Below are 26422 nucleotides of genomic sequence, written 5' to 3'. Positions count from 1 at the left end.
CTGCAGCCCCCGCGGCGGCGGCCGCCCCGGAGCCCAGGAAGCCTCACGGGGTGAAGCGGCATCACCACAAGCACAACTTGAAGCACCGCTACGAGCTGCAGGAGACCCTGGGCAAAGGCACCTATGGCAAAGTCAAGAGGGCCACCGAGAGGTTTTCGGGCCGAGTGGTGAGTGGGTCAATCCTGGAGTGTGCGGGGGGAAGCTGGCTGGACGGGCTGGGGACCGATGGCGTGCGAGGCGGGGATCTGTGCGCCCTAGGGCTCTCTTGACAGAGAGGGGGCTCATTGGGAAGCCCCGAGACAGACTCCTCACTCTTTCCCTAGCACCCCGTGACTCAGGCGTGTCTCTGTCCTGAAACACTTGTTACATCCTGTCTGCACATATTTTATTTTATATTTTGGTTTGTTTTAAAAAATTTAATCCCAGCAGCAAAGGAATGTTTTAGATTTGCAAACACTTTGCAGCGTTGGGACGGCCGGGGTCTCCCTCGCAGGCACACATTCAGACCATGCCCCGAAATGCCTTATTTCCACAACTCTCCAAATAACCACATTTCCAGCTAGGAGCTAGCCCCTCAAGTCCCGTGTTTTGTAGGTGTCCCTACCCCCTTGCACCCATCTGCCCGCAGCCCCTTGCTCTGCATCCTCCCACTCAGACTCTGCATTGCCCTGATGATGCTGTGGCTGCAAGGGAGGGCGACTCCTGCCTGTTTTTGATACAAGGTTAGGAAGCAAAAATAAAGACTACTGCAAGTCTGAGGATTCTAACAGTTTGCATTGTGGCTTTGGGAGGAGTGAAATGTCCAGGGCATGTGTAGCTACACAGATAGCTGTGCTTAGTTGCAGCAGGCTCAATTGCGTTTCAGCTACTGGTTGCAGGGCTACCAAACTGCTGAAGGGGTCTGGCCCCGCTGCTCTTGTGACAGCTGACACCCTGCCAGGGTCCTGGCACCATTTGCACAGCTACAAGAAGTGCTTTGAGTGCCTTGGGGTCTGTCTGCCTTGTCCCAGCCTTGGTTTGTTGTTATTTTCACTTCTGCAGAACAGGCCCTTGAAATCCACACTGCTTGTGGCTAGAGAGTTGGGTTCAAAGTGACTGACTGCTGCAGAAAGATTTTGTGTGGTGTGTGGCAGAAAATTAACATAGTTCTTTGATTTGAAACAGATCAGATGTATTTTAATCGATTTAGGGCCAAAGTCAGAAACTAATTATGGGACTCCTTGTGTGCACTTTTGGGGGCTCAGGGTTGCTTATAAACAACAAATGACTGCGGGAAAAAAGGAAAATGAGCTGTCAAATAGCAGCTTAATATTGACATGTTTCTTTTGCATTTGGGCAGGGACAGTTCTGTGAAAAAAATGGGGGTGCCAAGTCAGCAAAGTTCAGTCCCCAGATTCTCAAATATCTGGATACCTGGATAATGCCCTCCCAACCCATTTCTCAGATTCAGTGTTTGAGTCTATATAACTTCATCCCATAACGTTATTTAAAAAAAAATCTGTTATCAATTAATTGGAAATTTGAGATGTACATTTCTTTTTAAAGCTGGCTCTGTAATAAATTCTACAGCAAGCAAGTAGTTGAGAATTCACTCTGGGCAGGTGCCATTTTTGTAGGATGAAATTGTTACAGGGGAGGGTTGTAGGGGTGGCCTCTGATGAAGGCATTTTCAGGTTTGTGGAAGAAGAGGCTGGGACATGTGCGCTTCATTCATGCTTTTCTTCTGAGGTGATATTCCCCAGGCTGGATGTTGAATAAGCAAAAACTAAGCTTAGCTCCCTGCTCATGTTGTCTTAATAGCTGCTGAAGAATCGCACTGGGAAGGTGGGAAGCAGAATAATGAAAAACAGACGCAGTTCGAGTTGCAGGTTGAGAATGTGAGACTATGAGGGGTTGTTGAAGTGGTAAGGGTGTGCCTGGGGTCTGTGAAGGGACCCCAAAGTCTAAATGCTGGGGCACTGCCTCAGACCCTTCTAAAGAACGAACCCTTGTCTTATGGCAGACGCCTTTCTGAGCGTCAGTGGGACTTCCTGTCAGGCGTTCTTCGAACTGGCTGATCCACAGACTAGGTTAGAGTGAAAGGCATTTGCATCAGTAGGCAGCAGTCCGCCTTTCTCTTTGGGGGATGTCTTTCTCTTATTTGCAGAAACTGAACATTCCGTCAGGATTTAGTCAAGAGGCCGCGAGGGGGCGCCCTGAGAACGAGAGAGGCTTCTTTACCAGCCACAGGTCTGAAGTCCCGCTGTGTTATTGTTCAGCCCTAGTTCGGTTTCCCATTGTGCTATTAATTTCAGCTAAATCTCTAGTTTTACCCCAAAATTATGTAAAGATTTTAAATCTGGCAGCAGACCCACGCCCAGAAACTGGCAGTCTCTAAAATGCTTCATTTATTCACGGGGCTGCTTTCTCCTTGATAGCTAAGCTTATAGAATGTTAGCCAGATCCCTGGGTGAAAACCTTGCATAAAACAGATGGGAAAACTGAGGTTTGGGGAAAGGAAGTCCTCCTTGGCCCCCCTGTCCTCCCCCTGCCGAGCACACTGCTCACGGATGGTGTCAAGAACTTAAGTGAGAAACAGGAATTGTCAAGTGGAGAATTTCCTGTGACTGGCTGAGCAGAAAATAACACCAAACACACAAAAAATTGGTCAACGAGTTGTTCTTGCCCATACAGTGCCTGGTAACTCAGAACCTGTTAAGAGCAGCAAGAAATTTTCATCTAAAATATGAACTTGGAGTTTTCTTCTGGTACCGATGATGTGCTAAACATTCATAACTTGCTTTGAAGGTGCAGTTGAGGAGAACCGAAAGGGCGCTATCTTAATTTAGCCTTTTGATCTTTGGGTAGAATTTTGAAGTGATGCTTTATTTTCATTTGCACCAGTGCCTTTTACAGCGTCTCTCAAGAGGAGCAGTGGTTCTAACGTATTTTACTAATGTGAGTGGCCCAAGACAGGTGCCGGGTACGGGGCTCTATGAAATGCTGTGAAATCAACATCCCTGTTGAAAGCAGGGGCTCTTTTCAGAGAGGAGAGAAGTTTCAAAAAAATGAGGATGTGGTGGTTTTTAATTGCATACCTGGAAGGACCTTCCGAATAAAACACAACACAACACAGCATCATTTTCTATGTGCCGCTAAAGGCAGTTCTGAAGAAGAGTGCAGAATGAGATGCTTGGAGTCAGCTGGTGCGACCGTGTGCGCCATCCAGGCATCCTCCTGCAGTCTTGCGGCCTCTGCTAAAGCATGTCTGTGAGCCCAGGACTCAGAGTGGCTTGTTCCAGAGGTGAACAAGCTCAAAAATGAGGCACTCTTGCAGAAAGGCTAAGAGCCCTGGCTTACATTCAAATCCTTGATCTATCCCCTACTAGCTTTGTGTCTTTTGGCAAGCTATGCGACTTTTTGAAACCTCAGCTTCTTCATCGGTAAAACGAGCTACTAAGAGTACCAACTTCATGGACTTGTGAGAACTGAATACAGTGATCTATATAAAACCTCAAAAGGGGACATTAATCAATTTAGTTCCTCCTTTGAGCAGATTTTTTTTTCTCATCTCGTTTTAGGATTTCATTAGCTTTTAAGACCATGAGAGAGACACAATGCATTGTATCATGCAGAGAGAGATAGAAGAAATAATCAACTTTTCAGAGTAATAAAATAAATACCAAATTAATTAGGGAGGTGTGTCCATAGGAAGGTGAGATAATTAGCCAGATTCAGATAGGATCTGAATGCATTTCTCAAGTCTTGAATTTGGGCCTTGTTTATTGCACAACTTTTGTTTTGATACAGTTTTGGGCAGGCCTGTCGGGTGAGCCTCTGTGTCATAATTCAGCATGCATTTTCTTTGAGCTAAGCTCCAAAATGGTGAAACCCATCTCTACTATGCAAAAAAAAAAAAAAAAAAAAACAAAAACCAAAAACCAAAACCACACAATTTTATGTCCTGTGATCACCTCTGTGTCAAGGGGCCAAGTTCGACTTCCTCCCTGTACCAGGTTATCTCTAGTGAGCAGTAGGTGGTATGGTGTGAGCTGGAGGCAGGGTCCCTGGCAGGGAGTATGGGATGGGAGTGGCAGGACTGGTGGTCAGTGTGTGCCCCTCCCCCACAGTCTGCCCTGCTGCCCTCGGCCACTAGAGCATTAGCTTGGGTGATGGGGCATCCTCACCTAGCAAGTCAAATGTTTTGACCAAAAATGGGTGTTTTAAGCACTGGCCCAAAGCTATTCATAGCCTCCTGCTGGAAAACTGCAAATCAGGGAGGTAAATTAGCAAGCTGGCCTGCCAAGCCAGAGGGTGTGTTGACGTCACATGCATGGTGGCAGAAGTGCCATGTTGCAGCTAAGGCCCAAATCCAGTTTTAGAATGTAAGGGAGTATGGCAAACATGTGGTTCAAACTTCTCATCTTTGAGGCGGGACCAATAAGGAGCAGAAGTGTTAAGTGACTTTGTCCAGGTTGCACAGCTGTTGAATGACTGAGCTTGATCTTAGAAACCTGATTCTTGGTTTGGTATTTTTCCATCACTCATTTAATAAATCTTTACTGGAGAAAGATATGGGCCTCACTCTTAAAGAACTTATAATCTAGTAGCAAAGATGAAATGTACTTACAAACATTGAACTAATTCTGTTCAGTTCAACGAAGATTTATTACCATCTGCCATATGCTACTCACCATGTTAAACGCTGAGACATAGAAATGAGTAAGACCCAGGGAGCTTGCAGCCTGGTGAAAGAGAAGGCGGAAGTAGTTACTAGGCATGAGTAACTCTTCCATAGAGGATTCGATTGTTTCAGGTGATTTTCAAGTTGGATGACAGCTCATTGAAGCTTAGCTCATCAAACTGAGTTTGATCCTGGACAGAATCATATTTCTGCTGCTACCATTATTTACTACCAGTTGATATTTTGAGAGCTTGTGGTACCTCGCACTGTGCTAAGTGCTTTAGAGACATTTTCCCTCACTTAACCTTCACAGCAACCCTGTGAGGTGTAAAGTAGTGAGACCCATTTTACAGATGGGGAAAATGACACATAGGGAGGTGAGGTAACTTGCCAAGGGTCAGACAGCTGGATGGTGTCTGACCAGTTTCCAAACGCGTTTGTTTGGAAACCCGTTGCTGCTAGAGGAATTGAGAACCTTCCTTAATGTTGCACAGCTGGTGACCTCTGGATTTGGGTGTGGTTCTTTGCTAATGGTGCCAGAAGAGCAGCCATGGGGTGATCCCCCACCCTTCCGGAAGGGGATCTAGAGGAGGGGGCAGGGCATACTGTGGGATTAGAAAGTGTTCTCCAGCTAATGGGAGGACAAGTGCTATTGAAAATAACCCTTGATTTGGGTTTCAGATGATTGAAATGTGAGGCTTTCCAAGGCATTCATTCACTTGTGTTTGGGGGAAAGTGAATATTCCAGGTGACTTGGAATGCAAGGTTTGTGCTGGGACACAATGGGAGGGCAGGATTAGTAAGGTAGGATGGGGGTAATAATAATAATTGATGCTAATGCAAAAAATAGCAACTAATACTTCTTGAGTGCTTATAACATGCTAGGTGCATGTTAACTGATTTAATCCTCATAACAATTCTGCTGTCATCTCATTTTCCAGATGAAGAACCTGAAGTCCCAGAGATGTTAACTAGCTTGCTCAAGGTCACAGGCAGCAGCAGAGCCAGGCCTGGACCCGGGCAATGTGAATGCAGAGACCTTGACCTTAACTCTCCCTCTAGAGGTGTCTGAGCTGGGTTCTGATCACAGTGGGCCTTGAGCCCATCAGTTTGGTGTGCTGGCTTGGAGCAGGGAGTTTTTGCAAGAGTTGAGTTGGGAAGATAAGAATCAGAGCCAAGTTAGGGAGATGAGATTTGCCTGCTTCTGGTGAGCCGTCTGTTTTTTGGTCTGTTTGTTGGACCTGGAGGAGCTTGTTTTAATGAATCAGGTCAGGGAGCTCTTCACCTGGACACACACAGAGTTCTTTGTTTCCCAAGCAGCCTCAGACCCTGGAGTCCCTAGGGGGCTTTGAGGGGTAAGCGGGTTCACTTCCCTGCCTGTAGACAAAAATGCCCCCACACCATGCCAGTATGTGTTGATCTTGCTTCCTCCTGGGAAGCAGCAGGAGATAAGGGTTTGAGTCAAGGTATCTTGTGTGTCGCTGTGTCCCGTGTGTCTTGAATCCATCCTGCATAACTACTTATTGTCAATGCCTCGCGTGGTGCCAAGCACATAGTAGGTCCTCAACAGAGGCTTGTAGGATGGAACTGAAGTGAATACATTGAGTGAGAGAATATCTTGGGAGATGTAGAAGTTGTACGTTATCTTTCCAGACCTCAAGGAACTTCAGATTTGTAGGTAAGGAAAGACAATGGTTGGAAATGAATGGCAGGTTACAGAGCAAAGTCTGAAAAGACAGGCAGACCGTTCTCTGCACGAATTCCCCTTCTGTTACGTTTGCACATGCATTTGTTAGGGAGAGACGTATATCCAGGGTTTGTCAGGTTTCTGGCTGTGGCTTCCTGTCCTCAGTGGCTCCAGAGTCAGACAGCAGAAGTCTCATTTGTCTTTCCCACATGAAAGTCCTGGAGCATCTGTAAGTTATGATTTGTGAAGTATCTGCTTTAAAGCAGAATGCATTTATCATCGTACTGGCCCAGACGACATTGTAGAGTACAGGAATGAGAGGATCCCAGGCCTCAGAGTAGGAGGGGCTGGGCCAGATGACCCACCGTGAATGGAGTCTGGCTGAATTGATAAAATTCCCTGGAAACAGCCCAGGAGCAGCCAGATGTTGGCTTTACAGTGAAACTCTTCGGTAAACTTTTAACTGCATGTGAAAACCAGGGCTGGGCAGTTCCACTTCTAGGTTTACCCAGGAGAAATGCAAACATATGTCCACACAGAAACTTATACACAAATGTCCATAGAGCATTATTACTAATAAAAGCCCCAAAGTGGAAGGAACTGATGAATGGATAAATAAAATGTGGCACGTCCATTTCATTTGTGGAATATTATTTATGATCTATTCCATAATTTTATTTATGGAATATTTTTGGACTGTTATTCAGCAGTAAAAAGAAATGAAGTACTTAATACATGCGACAGCGTGGATGAGCCTTGAAAACATTATGCTCAGTGAAGGAAGCCAGACACAAAAGGCCACAGATTCCATTTGTATGTAATGTCCACAAGAGACAGATCTGTAGAGACAGAGGGTAGATGAGTGGGCCTGGGGGTGGGGCTGGGAGTAAATGGGGAGTAGCTGCTAACGGGTATGGAGTTTTTTGGGGGATGCTGAAAATGTTCTGAAATTGTGATGATGGTTGCACCACTCTGAATGTACTAAAAAACCCTGAATTGTGCACTTTAAATGGGTAAATTGTATGATATGTGAATTACATCTCAATAAAGCTGGTAATAACTTAAAAAAGGAGGGCACAGGGTGGAGAGTGGGAAAGGGGTGGAAGCCTGTATCTCTCAGGCCTCTAAGATTCCAACCTCTGGTTCCACAGAAATCTCACACTCATTTTGTGAAAGAAGCGAAGACAATATCCTGCCAACCATGGTCAACATACAGAGCCCCAGGGCCCGGCTGCCTGTGTCCATATGCCAGCCCACCCCTTGATAGCTGTGTGACCTTGGGCTGGTTACTAATTTTTAACCTCTGGATTCTTTGCTGTGGCTCACGATAGTTCTTCTTTTATGGATTGTTGAGAGGAAGCGCCGAAGTGACATAGCTAAGCCTTTTGCCTGGTGCCTGGCACACAGTAGGTGCACAATAGATGCAGCCAGGGCCATTGCTACTCTACAAGGCACCTTGACGCTAATTTAAAAAAGGCTTCCTCTAGGTGGATACATACGAAAAGGCTTCTGACCTGGCCAGAAGCAGCCCCTCTCTGACTAGTGGCTCTGTGAGAACGACGTGGGCTGGGGCCCATTCACCTGTGCATTGGCTGGTGCCTTGTACGTGTATGATCTGCACATCCCTGCTTGGCAGCCCTGGTAGCTTGCTTTCTTCTTCTTCTTAGCTACCACTTGTCAATACTCTGTGGCTGAAGCTTCCCCATAAAAAGGATATAACATCCCCACATTGGGGCTCAACACACCTGCTCTTCTTTTCAATCTAGCAATAAACCAGATAGATGTATTTAATATATGCTTAACAATGTGTCCAGCACCGTAGGGACTTTCAGAGGAGCATATTACAAGTCCTGCCACTGAGATACCTAGAATTTAGTTGGGGCTATTAGATTCAGACATCTGGAATAATCTGAGAACAATGCAATAATCTGAGTATAGAAATGAGGTGTCGAGGCCGGGTGCGGTGGTTCACGCCTGCAATCCCAGGACTTGGGCAGGCCAAGGCGGGTGGATCACCGGAGGTCAGGAGTTTGAGACCAGCCTGGCCAACATGGTGAAACCCCATCTCTACCAAAAGTATAAAAATGCGCCAGACATGGTGGCGCATGCCTGTAATCCCAGCTACTCGGGAGGCTGAGGCAGGAGAATCGCTTGCACCTGTGAGGCAGAGGTTACAGTGAGTCAAGATTGTGCCACTGCACTCCAGTCTGGGTGACAGAGGCAGGCTCCATCTCAAAAAAAAAAAAAAAAAAAAGAAAAAAAAAAGGAATGAGGTGTGGAAGAAGAAATCCCAGCTGTCAAATCAGACAGACTTGGGTTCAAATTCTGTCCTGCTAGCCAGGAGCTAGATGGTCCCAGGTAAGCTGCTCATTTTCTCTGGCTTCTGTTTACTCATCTGGAAAATGCAGCAATGAAATATCCTACCAAGTGCGAAATATCCTACCGAGTGAGATTGCCATCAGAAATAGGATTTGGAAGCTTCCAGCACAGAGCCTGGTGCATAGTAGGTTCTTGAAAACTAGAGCTAATATTACTGTTTCAGGGAGAAGTGCTAGGGTGGAGTACCCAGTGACCTTCTTATCTTGGCTCATGGCTCTTCATGCTTAAAATCCTCCCATGGGTTGCATGGGAACCAAAGTCTGAATTTACCATGTCCTTCGAGGCTCCTGCTTGGGTCTTCAGACCACCACTTCCTTACTCCTTTGTTTCAGCCCCGTGTCTTGTGTCCTTCTGAGCACATGGAGAGTGTGTGTTGGACTATGTGTAGGCTCCATTCTTCCTTGTCTATTAGAAAGGCAGCAGGGCTGCTGTCTGTCTCACTCGTCACTGCAGCCCAGCCTGTAGCCCAGTGCTAGGCATCTAGTGGGTGCTCAGTAAGAATGATGATCGAATGAACAATTGCGGGAAGAAGCACCAGCAATCCTGAGAAGGGAGAGTTCTGTGAAAGCAGGAGTCATCAGGGAAGGCCCTGGGGCTCCATCCTCCTCCTCGTCTGGATCACGCCTCCCCTTAGCATTGTGTGCACAGCATTGCCGGGTGCTTCTCAGTGACAACTCTGCACCGCAGCTGGAGAGGCGGCTCAAGCCCATCCCAAACCCATTCCCCACCCTTGGAGGCTGCTCCAGGTGGGTAGTTTTTCAGCTCTCAGTAGCCTCCTTGGGCTACTCCCACACTGGCCCGGCTTCCTTCGGAGAGTCCAGCCCTCCATCTGAGAAGCCCGGGTAATCAGCTCTGCAGAGCCTGCAAGGTTTAGATGCAAAATGCGTCTGCAAGGTTTTCAAAACATTTCTTTCTGGATTGTAAATCAAGTACTTTAAGAATGGTAAACCGGCTGGGGTGCGGAGTTAATGTATGTCTTGAAAAAACACCATCATGATTTGCCTTTTAAATTTGAGAAAAGAATTCCACTTCGCTTAGTTTCATTAGAGATATTGAGATTTCCAGGGGGAAGCGCTAAGAGAAGGCTGTGGTAGGTGTTAGCTCCTTCCTTGGAAGAGGGGGGAATGGTGAATGGCTTAGGGCTCAACTTTCATCTATTTGGCTGAAGGGCAATTTCCGTGTTTAAAAAAGGTAGCCGCTGCTTCTCTTAGTATCTCCAGCGGGACCCCTTTCACTTCTGCCTGTGTCAGGCTCCCATTATTCATGTGGCTCAAGGGCCACAAAGATGCTCGATTGCAGCAGGTTCAAACAAAGCCTTGCTGGCTGCTGCCATTTCACCATGAACTAGGCTCAGCTCATGTGCGGTTCACCTCAACTGCCAAAGGTCACTCCTATCCCAGTCTTCTACAGGATCATGGAAGGGAAGTGGACCGTCCAATCTACACATTGAAAAGGGAAGCGGGCGTGGTGGCTCATTCCTGTAATCCCGGCACTTTGAGAGGCCGAGGTGGGTGGATTACTTGAGGTCAGGAGTTTGAGACTAGCCTGACCAACATGGCGAAACCCCGTCTCTACTAAAAATACAAAATTAGCCAGGCACGGTGGCGCACACCAGTACTACTGGTGGCGCAACTACTCAGTAGGCTGAGGCAGGAGAATCACTTGAACCTGGGAGGCGGAGGTTGCAGTGAGCCGAGATCACACCACTGCCTCCAGCCTAGGCAACAGAATGAGTCTCTGCATAAAAAAAAAAAAAAAAAAAAGAAGAAGAAGAAGAAGAAAAGAGAGAATCTGGAGAAGAAAAAGAAAAGAGAGAATCTAGAGCTAGGCTTCCTGGATTTGAAAGAACATGAACCTCCTGTGTAACCTTGAGATAGTCAGCTGTGACTTGATTTCTTCATCTGTGAAATGGGAGTTGCAGGGTTAACAAATTGTATGTCGAGTTCTTAGAAAAGTGTGTTGCCAACAGTGAATGGTCTGTAAATCTAAGTTTTGAAAGGAGGACTCTTTGGAAAGGCAAGATGGGGTCTCTGCCATGTCTGTCCCTGCAGCAGCCTGGGCACGGGGCATTGCACACAGTAGGTGCCGCTTTGTCGAGCACGCTTGCTTCACTTGTAAATTGAGGGGCTGAGACAAAAATGTCCTTAAGGGTTCCTTCCAGCCCATAGGAAGAGATCCTAGGATTCCCTGACAGCCTTCATTTCCTGTTGCTTGTTTTTTGGCAGAAGGACTCCTTGCTGGGGAAAGCGGAAGTATCTTCCATTCTCATACCCACTTTGCAAGTGTACGGAGACTCTCCCTATGTAGATTGTCAGTCTACGTTTAGGGAGGTCTGCTCACCTTCCCTGCTCTCTGGTTCTGTGGGATGTGAATGCATTCTGTTCAGCTCCAGGCAGCCAGGGCTTTCTTAAACATGTGTATGAGGTGGGCTTCTCAACTAGACTCTATGTGAGACAGAAAATGTTCACCCATGCTGGGTGTGGTTGCTCCTGCCTGTAATCCCACACTTTGGGAGGCCAAGGCAGGGGGATCGCTTGAGGCCAGGAGCTCTAGACCAGCCTGGTCAACACAGTGAGACTCCTCTGTCTCTATGAAAAAATTAAAAAGTTAGCCGGGCATGGTGGCCTGCCCCTGTAGTCCTGGCTACTTGGGGGGCCAAGATGGGAGGATTGCTTGAGCCCAGGAGTTGGAGGCCACAGTAATCTATGATCATACCACCGCACTCCAGCCTGAGCGAGAAGTTGTCTCAAATAAAAGAAAAGGAGAAAAAAAAAAAAAAGAAAGTGCTCATCCTCAAAGAACCTCTCAGTTTTGTCATCTGTAAAATGGGCTGGTAATAGAACTGAACTCCTAGGTCGTCACAAGGACTCATGGGCCACACACATACTGAGAACAGTGCCTGACATGAAGCCAGTTGTCAAGCAGTGTTATTTGTTGTTATTTGTGATTCAGAGGAGGGTAAGCTCATGTTCTGCTGGGCTGCTCAGAAGAATCTTTGCTCATTCCTTAAATGTTTAGACTTTAAAGGGACTTGGCTTTTGGTCCCAGTGAGGCCAGAGGTTCGTGGCTGCCTCTGCTCTCAGGATCTCTCTGGGGACACCACTTAGTCTTCCCAAGGCTGTAGCAGTGATTGAGCACATTGAGCACGCGGGAGAGCTTGGCTTCTTGATCCTGGGTGACAGGTAGGCTAGAGGCAAGATTCCAGGGATGAGGAAAAGACTTAAGAGAGCCCTGTTCCCAGGGGAAGGGATGTTTTTGCAGTCTCACTTAAAGGGAAGACTTGACTCATATGTTTACTACTCTTTCATCCTTGATGATGAACAAATAAAGCTAACCTTTACTGAGCACTTTATTTGCCAGGCCCTGTGCTGAGTGCATTGCCCGTGTCATCTCGCCGAACTCTTAGAACCATTCTATGAGATAGATGCTGTCACCTGACTTTGCCCAGAGGTAACTGAGGCCCAGGGCCCCACTGTTTGTAATTTGGGGATGATGGCAGGAAGGCAACCCATGTCTGTCTGAGCTCGAAATTATGAGCCTAGACTGCTTCCCAAGAAAGAGTAGAAATAACTGTCATTTTTTCTTGTGGCAGGTGTTCCCTTCTGCCTCTCTCAGGTAGCTGGTTTAAAAATATTTATTCGAATAGCACTGTGCTAGGCACAGGGGGAGGCAACAGAGAGTAAGATATTGCCCCAATGAGTTCACCCACCTCTTGCTTCTAGAGTGTACATCTAACCCTGGCATTTGAAGATCCTCAGTCTTTGTGGTCCACATTTATCCCTCCTTGCTGGTCCTTTTAAGGAGACTGATTTCTTGTTGTATTTTTTTCTTCTTCTTTAATCTCTCAGAATTTTATTACTTTCTATCAAACACATCCGTTAGGCAGCCTGGGCTTTCTCAGTATCAATTAAGACAGATACCAGCAAACCTTAGAAGCTCTCAGTGGTCCTTGAGGCAAGATAATTACCTTGTGTGATTCTTAGTAGATTTGAAAGTGAACGCTTTCTTTTATTAGCAGAAGCCATGCAGGGAGGAGGCTAATGGTCTGTTTCTCTGGTGAGCTCAAAGCCCAGCCGTGAACGTGTTTGCCTGGAAAGACAGGGCAGTGATGTGCTTGCTGCCCTGAGGAGAACCTCATTTTGCATCTTCCTCATGGTTTGTGGGTATCTGTTTTTCAGGCAGGACCAAATGGAATACTGAGGGAGGAAGCGAATGAGTGTGTGGGCGTGAAGCAGGTAGTAGAGATCCTAGAGAGGAGAAAAATGAAGTGGAAGTCTTCACTTATTTAGTTGTGCAGGAAGGTCCAGGGCAGAGGGAGCATCCTTCCCCTAACAACCCTAACAGCAGGAATCATTGAGTGATCAGTGTGCACCAGGCACTATTCTAACTATTTCCCGCTTTTTCACCTTCAAACCTATATTATTATCACATTCATTTTGTAGATGAGGAAGCAGAGGCTTAGAGGAAGTCCAACCGCTCGCCCAAAGTCACAGAGCCGGGATCACAGGATGTAGGGCTGGACCGTCTGACTTCAGTGTTCGCGATTACAACCACTGTTGGAGCCGGACTTAAAGCACAGAGAAGTTGCCTCCGTGCTTGGGAAAATAGCAGTATGAAGAACTTAATTTCATGATCCCAGTCGCTCTATGTCTTACTCATTTATTTCCTCCCAGAGCCTAGTTCAGTGCCTGGCACGCAGTCAGAATGCAATAAATATTTGTCGAATGGCTGTGGACTATTATGAGTCTGGGTATGTTGGGCGACTTGACTGCTGGTTCCATCACTGCCACAACTTAAGCTGTGTGACCTTGGGCAAGACATGTCCCTCCATGGCTTTAGCTAACTTATCTGTAAGATGAGCGCTCCGGGCCAGATTTTTGTTTTAGAATTTCTTATCCATTCAACAGATATTTATTTATTTATTTATTTATTTATTGAGATGGAGTCTGGCTCTGTCGCCCAGGTGGGAGTGCAGTGGTGTGATCTTGGCTCATTGCAACTTCCACCTCCCGGGTTCAAGCAATTCTCCTGCCTCAGCCTCCCGAGTAGCTGGGACTACAGGTGTGCACCACCACACCTAGCTGACTTTTGTATTTTTTAGTAGAGACGGCGCATAGGCTGGTCTCGAACTCCTAACCTCAGGTGATCCACCTGCCTCAGCCTCCTAATGTGCTGGGGTTATGGTCACGAACCACCACACCCAGCCATTTAACAGATATTTATTGATTACGTTCTTTGTGTGAGATACCACTCTAGATGGTAGGGAGACAGCCATCGTGAGACAGATGATGTTTCTGCTCCCTTCCTTGCAGCTTACATTCAAGCCCCTTCTAGAAACTGCATTTTATGAATCTTCATGCTTTGCGCCAAAATTGTTTCAAAGTGGCAGTTGCTGGATTCTCTTCTGTTTGTCTTCCTCTACTAAAAGGCAAGCTCCACCAGGCCAGGGGTTTTCATCAGTTTTGCCTACTGATGGACCGCAAGTGCCTAGAACAGTGCTTGGCAAGTAAATATTGCTGATACGCATGCATGAATGATTGCAGTATCTCCTCTGCTAATGAGATCTCAGGATATAAAAATTCTAGGGCTGAAGCCTAAGAAAAAAATTAAGGAGCAAAAATCCAATTTTCCGGGGAAAAAAATCCCATTTTCCAGGAAAAACACTGCCTTTATAAAGGCAAGAACAGTTAAGATTGGGATGGTTTGTTATTATTCCTGCTAGTTGAGGGATTGGGGAGTCAGGCAGGATTCCTTACTTTTTCATCTGGTGATGCTTTTTGCAAACCGCAGAGAAAACAAAACAAAAACAAAAACTCTTCCTTTCCCCCAACCCCTCTGCTTCAAGCAGAAAAAGCACTTGCTTCTTAAAACAGCTCATGAAGGAAAAAATTATAATGAATATTTTGTATTTCTCTGGTGGCGGCACAGTCTGAATTCCATTCAGCCCCACAGTGAGTTCTAATTTTATGAAATGTTTGGATTAGCCACCAATTTTCCGGTGGAATTTAGGAGGCTTGTAATCGTGCTTACGCTTGAAGCGAAGAAATCTCATAAAATCCTTGCAGTGTCTCGGGCCCAGTGGGACGTTGTAGCCAAGGACAAAATGACCATCAGCAGAATGACGGGAGGAAAGAGATCTCTTTGGCAGCTGTGGCCTGGCTTTGCAGATGATGGTGTGATCCTGAGCTGCAGTCTCTGGGGCTTGGCTGGGCTGCATACCATTTTCAACTGCTCATGGGCTGTAAAAATTCCAGCCCAAGCACAATGCCTCGTACCTGACCTTGTTCTTTCAATTCCCAGAGCCAGAGAACATTAGGGCATCTGGTAATTGGGTGAGAGGCATTTGATATAGCACATGGTGCTCTGTCTTCCCCTCCTTATAGCTCATATTGCCTTGTGTTGTAATTTCCAGCTCACATATCTGCCTCTTTGCCTCTTGACCTACACTGTCTGATAGGGGCACATATGGCTATTAAAGTTAAAATTAATTGTAATTAAATTAAATAAAACATTCAGTTCCTCGGTGGCACCAGGCACATTTTAAGTGCCCAGTAGCCCCATGTGGCTAGTGGCTATCATGAGATGTTGCAGAATAGATCATTTCCATTATCATAGAAAGTTCTGCTGGGCAGGACTAGTGCTGCTCTAGACACTGGGTTGAATGAGGACGTGGCACACATTTGGCCCCTTACCTTGCTTTATTAGCTCCACAGCACGCATTATGATCTATAAAGTATTATATTTCTGAGCAACCTCGTTCATCACATTTGTTGTATCTCCAGTGTCTAGAACAGTTTCTGGTATGCACTAAGCACCCAGTAACGATTTTTAGAATGAATGAAATTGCCTGAATCAGCATTGCTTCGCATGAGCCTCACACATAATGGGCCTGCAAACAAATGGAACACATACTTGTAGAGTTGAAACCACGGAGTGGATTCATCTGATATTTGTCGAGCATGGACTACAGGCTGGGTGCTATGCGAGGCTCTGGGTATATAGTGATGAGCAAACAGACATAGATGCTTTAGGTAAGGAGCTTATTCAATCCAGTGGCTCTTAAATTTTCAGGGATATGGGAATCTCCTAGGTGCACCTGCTAAAATATGCCATCCTTGTCACTGACCTCAGAGAGTCTGATTCTGATTCAACAGGGTTGGGGTGGGACTTAGGGACACCTGAGTATCTTCTGCATTTTAACGAAGCAACTCAAGTGAATGTGATGGGGGAAGTCCATATGTTATTTTGAGAACACAGCTCTGGACAACGGGAAGCTAGCTGCTGTATTCATTTGGGGATACACCACACCATTTTCTGTAGTCTATACCTTCTCTTGTGATAAATGGAGGGCTCCTATTTGGACCTGAAACTTGAGGTCTCTTTCTTGTTATCCAATCATGGAGTAATAATAGTGGCAAACAATTACATAGCAGCAATTACTTGCCAGGCAATAGTCTAAGCATGTCAGTCACTGACCTGAATTCATCCCCACGGTAACCCTAAGAGGTGAACACCATTATCATCCCCATTTTTCAGGTGGATAAACAGGCACAGAAAATTAAGTCACTTGCCCATGTTTATACTCCTTGTAAGATCTGAAAATCCTGAACTGCTGTGATACTGCTGCTCGTGGCCACTGGACTTGGGGCAGCTGCCTCCTGAATGCCCAGTGTGCCTTTTTATCCTTTTCTGCTAGTTGCTTGGAATCAAAGTTCTGGTATACTTATGAAATGCCTGTTTAGGGGATTACCACGTGTGGATGTTATGAGCACTGTTGGTCTACAAATGTCTACCTCTGCCCCCAAGGAGCTTAACTATTCAATGGACATTCCCTTGGGCCTACTGTGCAGCAGCCCTGTGTCGTACACCCAGGCATAAGACTTCACCTGATCTGATGGAGGAGGCAGAAGCACAGGCAAAGAGTTTCTGAGAAAGTGTCACACACAAGATAGATTTTCTTCTAGACGGGAAAAGCAAAGAAAATCTTTAAGATTGGATTTTCCTCACTTTTGCTGCTTGTGACTCAGGTTTTACATAGTTTTGCTGTTTCACCCAATAGGGGTGTGTGTGTGTGTGTGTGTGTGTGTGTGTGTATGCTTTGTGTGTGTAGGGATCCACCACCCCATTGTGTCAGCAGTTTCGTTCATACCTGCTTTTCAGGAAGGATGTACCTCCCTCCCCACCCCCACTTTTTTTCCCCAAGACAGGGTCTCGCTCTGTACCCCAGGCTGGAATGCAGTGGAAAATCTGGGCTCACTATAACCTCTGCCTCCCAGGTTCAAGTGATTCCAGTACCTCAGCCACTCAAGTAGCTGGGTTTACAGACACCTGCCACCACGCCTGGCTAATATTTGTATTTTTAGTAGAGATGGGGTTTTACCATGTTGGCCAGGCTGGTCTTGAATGCCTGACCTCAAGTGATCTGCTGGCCTTGGCTTTCCAAAGTGCTGAGATTACAGGTGTGGGCTACCACACCCAGCCTCCCACCCTTTTTGAACCACTTAGAAAGGCAAGAGACCCCTTAGAACTGAGAGCTGCTTAGAACTCCTATCCCACATGGGAATACCTTGAAAAGAGAAGCGTGAAATGAGGAGGGGTTAACATTTAGAAACCACCTTGTGTGTGCCTTCTGCAAGGTACACTAGATGAGGCAGTTTACATACGTTATCTTGTACGATTTTCACAGCAACACTGTGATGGGGAGTGATGATCGTCCTCACTTTAGGGTTAAAAGAAACCGATGCTCAGACAGAGTGGCTGATCTGCTCAAGAAAGCAAGACAGCATTGGAGTTAAAAACTCGGGTCTACCTGACCCCACTGTGGGTTCTTTCCACTATGCGGCTACTAGTTCTCAGGCCCGGCTGAGCATGAGAATCACCTGGGATCTTTTCAAAACACTGACGTCTGGACTTTTCCCCAGGCTAACCAAAGGAGGCTGTCTGGGGAAGGAACCCGAGTATCAGTGACCTACCTGTAGGTCACTGTAATGCACTGCTAGGGCTGAGAGCCACTGGCTAGAGCGTACTGACAGCAGAGGTTCAAGGGTCTGCTCTCCTGAAGGTGTCTCCATCCATGCCTGGTCAAGCTGGAACTTTGCTCACAGGAAGGTGAGCCCCCTCCTCCATCCTCGCCCCTGTGGGACTGGTGTGTCCGAAGCCATTGCACTGGACCTGGGCCGAGACCTCTTGCTATCTTGCATCATAGGCTGCCTGTAAATCGGCAGCTGGCTTGTTTTCTTTTAGGCCCCAGTTGTAGTGACCTTTGACTGTCTGTTTATTTCAGGGAAATAATTCCATCCTGCGAAATCAATTCCCTGGGGGCTACAGAAGTACATTTGGAGGGACTTCTGTTAGTGGGGTGACCTGAAATGGCTTCTCAGAGGAGATGACAGCTGCTGTTTTTCTCCCAGCCCCCTTCTCACTTTGCCCCCGACATTATTCTCTGAGTCTCAGATTTTGAAGTTCTCATTGTGGTGTTTGTATTTGAACACACCTTTGCATAAGGTCTGTTTGTTATTATTATACTAATAAAGATGATAAGAACAGCCAGTGTTTTTGGAGCATATACTGGATGTTGGGCACAATATTGGGCATTTTCTGTATGCCATCTCACATCACTTTGCCTTTTCTTGGCAATGATGAGGGCAAATCTAAGTCTGAAATTGGACTTCTTATCCTTAGCAGAGGGCCAGTTGCAGTGGTGCTGTAAGTTTCTGGTCGTGTTGGAGGCCATGGTCTGTAGAGACTGCCGTACTGGAAGCGGTAGACTTGGCTGAGATGAGGGTGGGTAGTTGGCTCATTGTGTGGACCGGTGTGGGAAGAGCGGAGAGTAGCCCAACAGCCCCTAGTGTTCAGCCTGCCGTGAGCCTCAGTTAATGGAATGGAGAACGCTGGTTAATTGGATGCTTTGGTTAAGTGGAAATACTAATAAGTTATAATAGAGTGCTCTAAATATATATTTTTTCCAGACAATTGAAGCTCACCCATTTAAGAGCCAATCCTCTTAAACATTGCAGGCATTTCTTTAGGAACTCTTTCTCATCGGGATGCACACTTTCTTGCCTTCTTAAAACAAAGCTCCTTGAAGGTAATTAAAACCTTTTCTTGATGAGTTTGAGAAAATTCTCCTCGATGGTCCTCTGTACTGTGTTTTGGAGTTCTCATGTCTACTATTTATAGTTTGTGTCTGTCATCTCCCTCATTAACTTTCATTCCTCTTTGTGACCTTTTTAAAAAATAAAATTCTTCTTTTCCCTTAGCGAAAATAGTGCATGCTCAATACTGAAAACTCACCAGATACAGAAAAGTTAAAGATTAAGGGGAAAGTGAGTTGTCATGTCTTGCTTCTGTCAGTGAGGCTGTGTCTCTCAGCTTTCTAATTCCATTTTTTCCAGCTTCCCTACAGATTTTCTGTGACTAAGCTTTCCTCGTAATTGTGTTAGTGGGAAAGCTATGGGTGACCATCTGCAGGGGCTCTGTGCATGGAATCCATGCCTTTTCTTTGAGTGGCGTTTCTAAGGGCTTATTTCCCTTCCCCAAAGTCTTCAGGGCTGAATAGCGCTCCAGGCATGAAGTTGTGTTTTCTGGGTAACAGGATGAGCTGCCTTGGGGTAAATAGGGCTGGTTGGGGTCACTCAGTTAGGATGTGGCTGAACTGGGTCTCTTGACTCAAGGTCAAGTGCATTTCCTATTTTGCTACCTCTTACTTGTGTTTTACACTACAGGTTAAGGGATAGTGGTTTTGGCATAAAGAAGCTATTGCTATATTTGGATAATTAAAACCAGGAAAAACCTACCTGTATCTCAATCATCTATGTTGCTCAGGTGACAGATTTTTAGATTTCTTTTTTGGGGCAGTAAGAAGTAGAATTTAGTCCCCTCGTTAGCATGCGAGACCCAGTCTCTGTTGGAACATCAGTCTTAGATTAATACTGAGATGGACTCGGAAACACACTTGAAAGCAACTTACATTATTATCCTTACATAGCTTACATTTTATGACCTGCTTAAAGATGCAAGGAGCATAAATCTTGGGAAGGACGGTCTTATTTACTTGTTCGTCTTTTCCACAGATGGGATGCTCACATTAGAGCCGGGCTGGCTTCAGATGTCTGCTCCAGGATATTTTAGCTGAACTGTATGAGTCCATTAAACAAATGTAAAAGTTTTTGGGAAAGAAGAGCAGTGTCTCAAACCAAATGTTTTACATGGAGAACATCTGGGGAATATTGGTATTTGTGTGTACAGTACATCAGAAAGCAGCTTGGCGGGGTTCCGCAGGGATGTTTCTGGCCTGTGGTTGCTGGATTTGACAGTTTTGTTGTAAGGGAATGGTTCTTATAAAGTATTGCCATCAAAGCAACGCTTGATCCAGGAAGGAGTGTCCTTGCTTAGCCGCACATTCAAATTGTTCTGATTAGCTCTCCGACCAGACCTTCCATGACATTTGAGCAATCCGCTATCTGAGCTAGTTTCCCCCCCAAGGCTTTACACTCCAGAGAAAGGAAGCATCTCAATGCCAGGGCTAAGAGTGTTTTCTTCCTTAGCACACATTTCCATAGATTTGACAAATATGGAAACAGATGTGGTCCAGTGGAAGCAGCATTGGCCATCGGATCTAAGTACCTGGGTTGAAACTTGGGTGGGGCCTTCATGACCTGTGGAAACTTGGGGAGTTCTTTTCGGTTTCTGTTTTCCTCTCCTGCAAAATTTCTAGCCTGTCTTATGGGGTGGTGGTGGGTGGAATAAAAGAAAGTGGGATGACATCGTATCTACAAGTGGGAGGTCATTCATGCAACATGGCATTGCCTCCGTGGATCTGTGGTCTTAGCCACAAGTACAGAGGCCACTTGGACCAGAGTGGAATCTGGGTAGATTGCCCGACTTCAGCAACTTGTAGATATTGGGCCAAGTTGGTGGTAGTGGGTGGATGTGTAAGAAAGGAATAATTCTTATACAAATTAAGACTTACGATAGTCATCGTTTTTGTTAAAATTAAGCTCAACAAATATTTATTGGAATTTTACTACTATAGAGCCAGATCCTTTCCTAGATATTGAGGACACAGAGGGGAACACGGCAGTTCCTGGTTTGCAGTCTCTGTTTGCTGTGTCTGGGGCATTGACAATGAATGACCTTCCCTTTTGTTAGGCTGTCGTTATGTAGCATGGACAGTGACAGGTAAATATTTTGTAGGTGTGAACATTTTTTGGCAGAGAATGCAGCTGCACTTCCTGCACCTTTGTGCAAAGTAGGTCAGTGTTATCCTTAATGAATCCCTCCCCCAAAACAGGACAAAGCTCCACAATAATTTAATATTGCATTTTGTGGTGTTTGAGGAGGTTATTACAAAAATGACATCTACGTGGGTACTGAAGACTGCATTTCAACTAGCACCGGTCAAGTGAAATAGGCCCACTTTATGGAGGAGATGACTGAGTGTAAGGCACGCAATACGAGAAAGAGGCAGCAGCGACAATGCCTTGGCTCTTTCTGGAAACAGGAAAATGAATAGCTGAGCAAAGTGAGACTCGGTTTTCTGGTTTGAATTGATTCTTATTTAGGAGCGTGAGAAAGACACAGGGATAGAAATGAGGGAGCCATGCATGGAATGACTTCTCAGGAGGCCCCATCTCTGTGTATACACATCATGTGCCTGTGGGCTCCCAAAAGAACACTTTGCTGGGACGGTTCTTGAAACCTTAGAAAGGGCATCTCCAGGGCCAGCTCTAAAGTCGTATGCCTGCCTGTTGGCATGGGAGAGGGTGAAGTATCTTGGTCTCTTTCGAAGGCATCTGGGAGGTAGGGATAGTCCCCACAGTGAAGTCAGGGTGTTCCTACCAAAAGGAGGGTGAATAGGGGCTGGGTGGGGAGGACCCCCTGTGACTACTGGCCTCTCCCATTGGATGGTAGGCAACTTGAAGGGTAGGTCTAGGTCATGTTCTCTAGGACTGGATCAATGCCTTATCCAGAACAGATTTTCCAAAATTGCTTGCTGTGGAGTTGACTCATTCCCACATCGTTTTAGGGACATGCCTCCCAGCCCCTCCCATACAATTCTGCCTTTTGCCCACCTGGTCCCACAGAAAGCAGCAGGAATACTGATTGATAGGTGTGCTTTCGAAGATGGAAGTGGTTTAAATATTAGCTAACAAAAGGACTTCTGGTGGAGACAAGGCAGTGTGGCCTTGATGGGGCCTTCATGTCCAGAGGTTCTGATTCAGCTCGTATTTATGTAACACCAGAGGGGTTGGGGATGATAGTAATGTGCCAGGCACTGTGCTGATTGCTTTGTCAGTGTGCTTCAGAGGTTAAGAGTATGGTCTTTCGGCATATGGAGACCCAGATCTCCTATTTATTTATGTGCCTTAGGGCATGTTACTTAACTTCCCTCAAACTCAGGTTATATTCATTGAGAAGGCAGAAATAATAATGTTTTTGTAAGAATTTAACGAGTGAGAGGTTGAGAGGCTTAACAGAAAGGTACTGAGGGCCTGGCACATAGTGAGGGCTTGATAACTGGTAGTTATTATGATTGCTAGCTGTGATTGTGAATCACCCCCAACCCCTCTGGAGTGGGCACTGTTATGATCTCCATTTGGAAGATGAGGACGTTCAGGCTCAGTGATTTTGGGACAAGAAGGGATTCCACATTTGAAAGGTGAGCAAGTAAAAGAAGGCTCAGGGGCAGGTGGCTGGGGTTTAGGTTGACCAGAATGATCAGATGTCCCACTATGGTTTTCTGTTTGTCAAGGGTCCTTCTTAATACTTGGGTTCCAGCTTTTTTGTATATACCATACATTAGGTGCATGCTCGGTACGGGAGATGCCATGGTGCATAAAACAGAAATGATTTTCGTGCAAATGAAGCACGAAATGAGCAATGGTGAGCAAGGTTATAAAAGGGGACCCATATCTGCAAAGGGGTCATTGCAGGGGATGGGCCATGCCTGCAGCAGATGGATGCAGAGGAGTTGGTTAACTGTAAATGTTAATGGCAAGGACAGGGTGTGGAGGATCCTGGCAGAGAAAATGGCAGGTGCATGTCTAGGGGCATGAGCACACTTCCCAACCCAGGGCACAACCTGGGTCTCTGAGATGACCACAGACCCCTGCCTCAGCCTCCTTGAGGGTAGGAACTGAGAGTTGAGTACTGGGCGAGGCTCATCCCCATGCTGGGATGGCAGGAAATGCTCACTGGGGTCGAGCACAAGCCTCTGAGCTCAGCCTGCGGTTTCTTGGGGCTGTGCATTTGCAATGAGCAAGAGCATCCCAGCAGGCAGGCTTGTGGAGCACTAATGAGGGAGATGACAAGCCTCCCGACGGATCTTGCAATGGGCTGCGGAGCAGGGACCAGCCTGTTAACTCTAGGAATAATGGACAATGAGAGCTTCTCTTGGAAGAAAAAGATGCTTGTGAGGAGATAATGAGAGAGGCCTCAGGGGCTCCTGAGTGCTTTCCAGAGGCTTTGGGGGACAGACGGCAGCCTGCACCGTTGCTCCCACCCTATCCAATAGGTCTTATACATCCTGATTGCTCTAAATCAGTTTTCTATACAGAAGAGATTCTGTCTGGATAAAAATAACTTCTGCAGAATCTTCTCTTTCACTTTTTTATAAAACCATTCATGATTAAAGTATGAAATAAGATAGAAAATCATGCCTCTTTTTTGCTTGTTATATTTTACCATATTAAGAAATGAAGAAAAGTTTTTTTGGTTCTGCTCACCTGGATCAGCTGAACTCAACTGACTAATTTCCTTTCCCTTTGGAAAACTAATTTTGCTTCTTAGGTCTCTGTGTTCCTAGCTCATTGTCCCCAAGGTTAGGGATTCAGTAGTGGCCTGAAGTTATTTAAAAGCAATGTTTGCAATGAATTAAGAAATAATGGGATGGAAACTTCCCAAGTATGCGTATTCATGGGTGATATTAAATCAGTCTTCAGAAACTGGAGGAAGGTTTGGATAGAACTGAACTGAAAACAGCATCTCTGGAATAGCTATGTGAAGACAGACAATAGTTGGAGGTGAAATGCACCACGCTGCAACACAAGTCATGATTTGTCAGCACCCTGAAGAGTATCTGCCACTCCCATCTGGGTTTATTAATGATGCAACAGTTCTGGGGACTTGGCTGTGACTGGGGCCAGCCTCTCATGTAAATGTTGAATTTTGTTGTGGCAGTTTCAGCCCTGCTGCTCACTGTGGCTTAGTATTTGGTTAGGAAGGACCCCTTGCTCAGAGTGTTTATCCCTCCTGGAGTGGGAGTCAGGACTCTCTTGTTGCAATTCCAGTGCTACCGATAACTTCATGAACTGGGGGCCTGTATGTACTTTAACCTCCCTGGGACTCAGTTTCCCAATCTGTAACATGAGGAGATTGGCGTAGAACATTCTAAGTCCTTACAGCTCTAACATCCACTGATGATAACAGTGCTCATTTTGGCTTCTGCCATAGGTACTATTTGCCTTCTCTGCCATCCATCGTATACACAATCTGCCATGTTGCTACAGCAACCTTGTGAGGTTGGTACCATCATCGTCCTCATTTGCAGGTGAGGAAACTGAGCCGGTGGCGTAATCATCCGAGTCCCTCTGCTTATAGGAGTCGCCTTGGCTGAGTTGCTGTGACTGACGATGAGCCCAAGGTGCAGATGCTGGATTTCTTAGTGGTACTAGCTTGGGTTCTTCTGAGTTTGGAGGTTGATAAATAAAAGTTGCAGAACCTTAAGCTTATCCAAGCCTTGTTATAAACAGTGTCAGAGTGATCAGATGCTACCGGTTGAGGCTGTCCAAGTTGTAAGCAACCTCAGCCCTCTGGCTCAGCCCTTTCCCTCCCTCCCCAGGGCAATTGTAACCTGGAAGAAAAACAGTTGCACTTTAGAATTCTGATTTGCTGTTGCATTTGGCTTCAGAGACGTGAAAGTCCAAAAATAAACAGCTGCTTGGCAACTCCAGTCTCAGCTAAACAGCCTGGCATTTTCAGTCTTTCTTTGAATCTGATATTGCCTGTGTTAGCGTCTCTTGTGTTACCAGAGGCTTTCTCATGCTCTGGGTTGTATGTGTAGACTGTGAAGTAACCCATCCGCACCCAGCTTCCCTGGCCTCACTTCATCCACAGGCCTACCTTGGGCTGGGACTAGGGAGATACCCGTTGGAGGCAAACTTTCCATTTACCAGGGGTGAATTAATTCAAGTCACCGAGCCCCCTCAAGGAAGCCTGTGTTTAATTCCCCTCTGTATAAATGGAAGTTTCATTAATTTTCATCAGTCATCTAGTGTGTAACATAACTGCTTCCTGTTTAAGCTACAGAATAATAGATATCGTCAAGGCCACATTTGCCCTGCTTTAAGGTGACTGCCCTCAAACCTCAGAGTGCAGCAGAATCACCTGGGAGGTTGTAAAGAATGCTGAGACCAGGTCTGCCCCCTACCCTGGACACCGCCACCTTCATTCACTAGCTCTGGGGTGGGCCCAGGAATCTGCATTTTAGCAATGTTTCCCCTTTCCCCCTAACCAGGGGATCGGAGGCAGGTGATCTGCTCACCATCCTTGGACAGACAGTGCTCTGGAGTCTCTGACTGTCCTTTTCAGGCTGATTTGTGGCTCACTTTTGGCATGCCCACTCAGCACGAACTTTACGGTGGCCTTTTTGCTATTTCTTTGGTTCTTGCCTGGTCAGCCACGGTTTGTATCTTATGTTTACATACCTCGACAGGGAGTGTAAATCTGCCTACTATTTCTTAGTCATTAATTCCACTTCCCTTGTGGCATCACCGCTTGCAGTAATGACATTCTTAGCTCAGTCTTTGAAGGGGAGAGGTGTGGGGGTGAGCCTTAGAGACCAAGGAATGACTGTCCCTGTAGATAAAATTGTCCCAGCCCTCTGAGGCCCTCCTGAGCTGGCCCAGGCCCAGTCAAGCACCAATCTGCTTTGTTGTTTATGTTCTGAAAATAGAATGCGTTTTTCATGGCAGGAGAGAAATCGATATCATCACAGGAATCCTCATCTCTTTAATGGAGAATTTTGAGAAATAGAGGTTTGAGAACCAAGTGACAGAGGCTTAAATTTTCAGAACCTCTGATAAGATTGAAGGGCTGATGGGGGCTAGTGAGGGGATGCCACTCTTTAAAGGAAAAGCTCCTAGCTACACATGCCGTGCTCCCTGACTTCAGTGCCTCGCCTCAGAGCCTGCTGATACAACTCTTGGCTTCCAATCCATTTCCTTCTGAAATACATTCATGTAGGACATGAACCAACAGGCCAAAGAGGAAGGGAAGAAGAGGCCCATGGGCCCCAGGCAGAGCTGGCTTGGTTCCCATGGGGCCCGTTGCATCATGGCAACTTGCTGGGGGGTTGTTCTGAGTTGGCCAGGCCCCTCCATAAAGAGCTGGGGGTCATTTAATTAGGGGCTTTGTTTGCAAGATGGGTGATATCACCGTGGTGACTGTCGTTGGGCAGAGCCTTTCTGAGTGAAAGCCACTTGGCGATCCTGGGAGCTTTGGACCGGTGTGGCCTCGGTGGGGCCGTGCCTTGCCCCACACTCTGTCCATCTCCCAGGCAGGAGCAGGAGCCCTTTACCCTAGCTTCCAGCTGGGCTTGGCTGCCCGCTCCTGCTGCAGGTGGCCTTTGGGCTCCTAGGTAAGAAGAGATCCCCTGTGCTGCCTCTGACTTCGTGCCCTGCAGCTCCTGTGGA

General features: G+C 46.4%; 1 protein-coding gene across 1 annotated transcript in view; it reads left to right on the top strand.

The window, feature by feature from the left end:
- The first annotated feature begins 20 nt into the window (after positions 1 to 20).
- Positions 21 to 26422, top strand: part of NUAK1 (NUAK family, SNF1-like kinase, 1) — a 75759-nt gene continuing 49357 nt past the window's right edge. The window contains exon 1 of the mRNA XM_011975518.1: positions 21 to 167. The gene's annotated coding sequence lies outside the window, so the exon portion shown is untranslated. The remainder of the gene's footprint in view (positions 168 to 26422) is intronic.

Source organism: Mandrillus leucophaeus, unplaced genomic scaffold (assembly GCF_000951045.1).
Source record: "Mandrillus leucophaeus isolate KB7577 unplaced genomic scaffold, Mleu.le_1.0 Scaffold157, whole genome shotgun sequence".
Classification (NCBI taxonomy): domain Eukaryota; kingdom Metazoa; phylum Chordata; class Mammalia; order Primates; family Cercopithecidae; genus Mandrillus; species Mandrillus leucophaeus.
The sequence above is the reverse complement of the archived record's forward strand: the minus strand, read 5'-3'. Positions and strand labels throughout refer to the sequence as shown.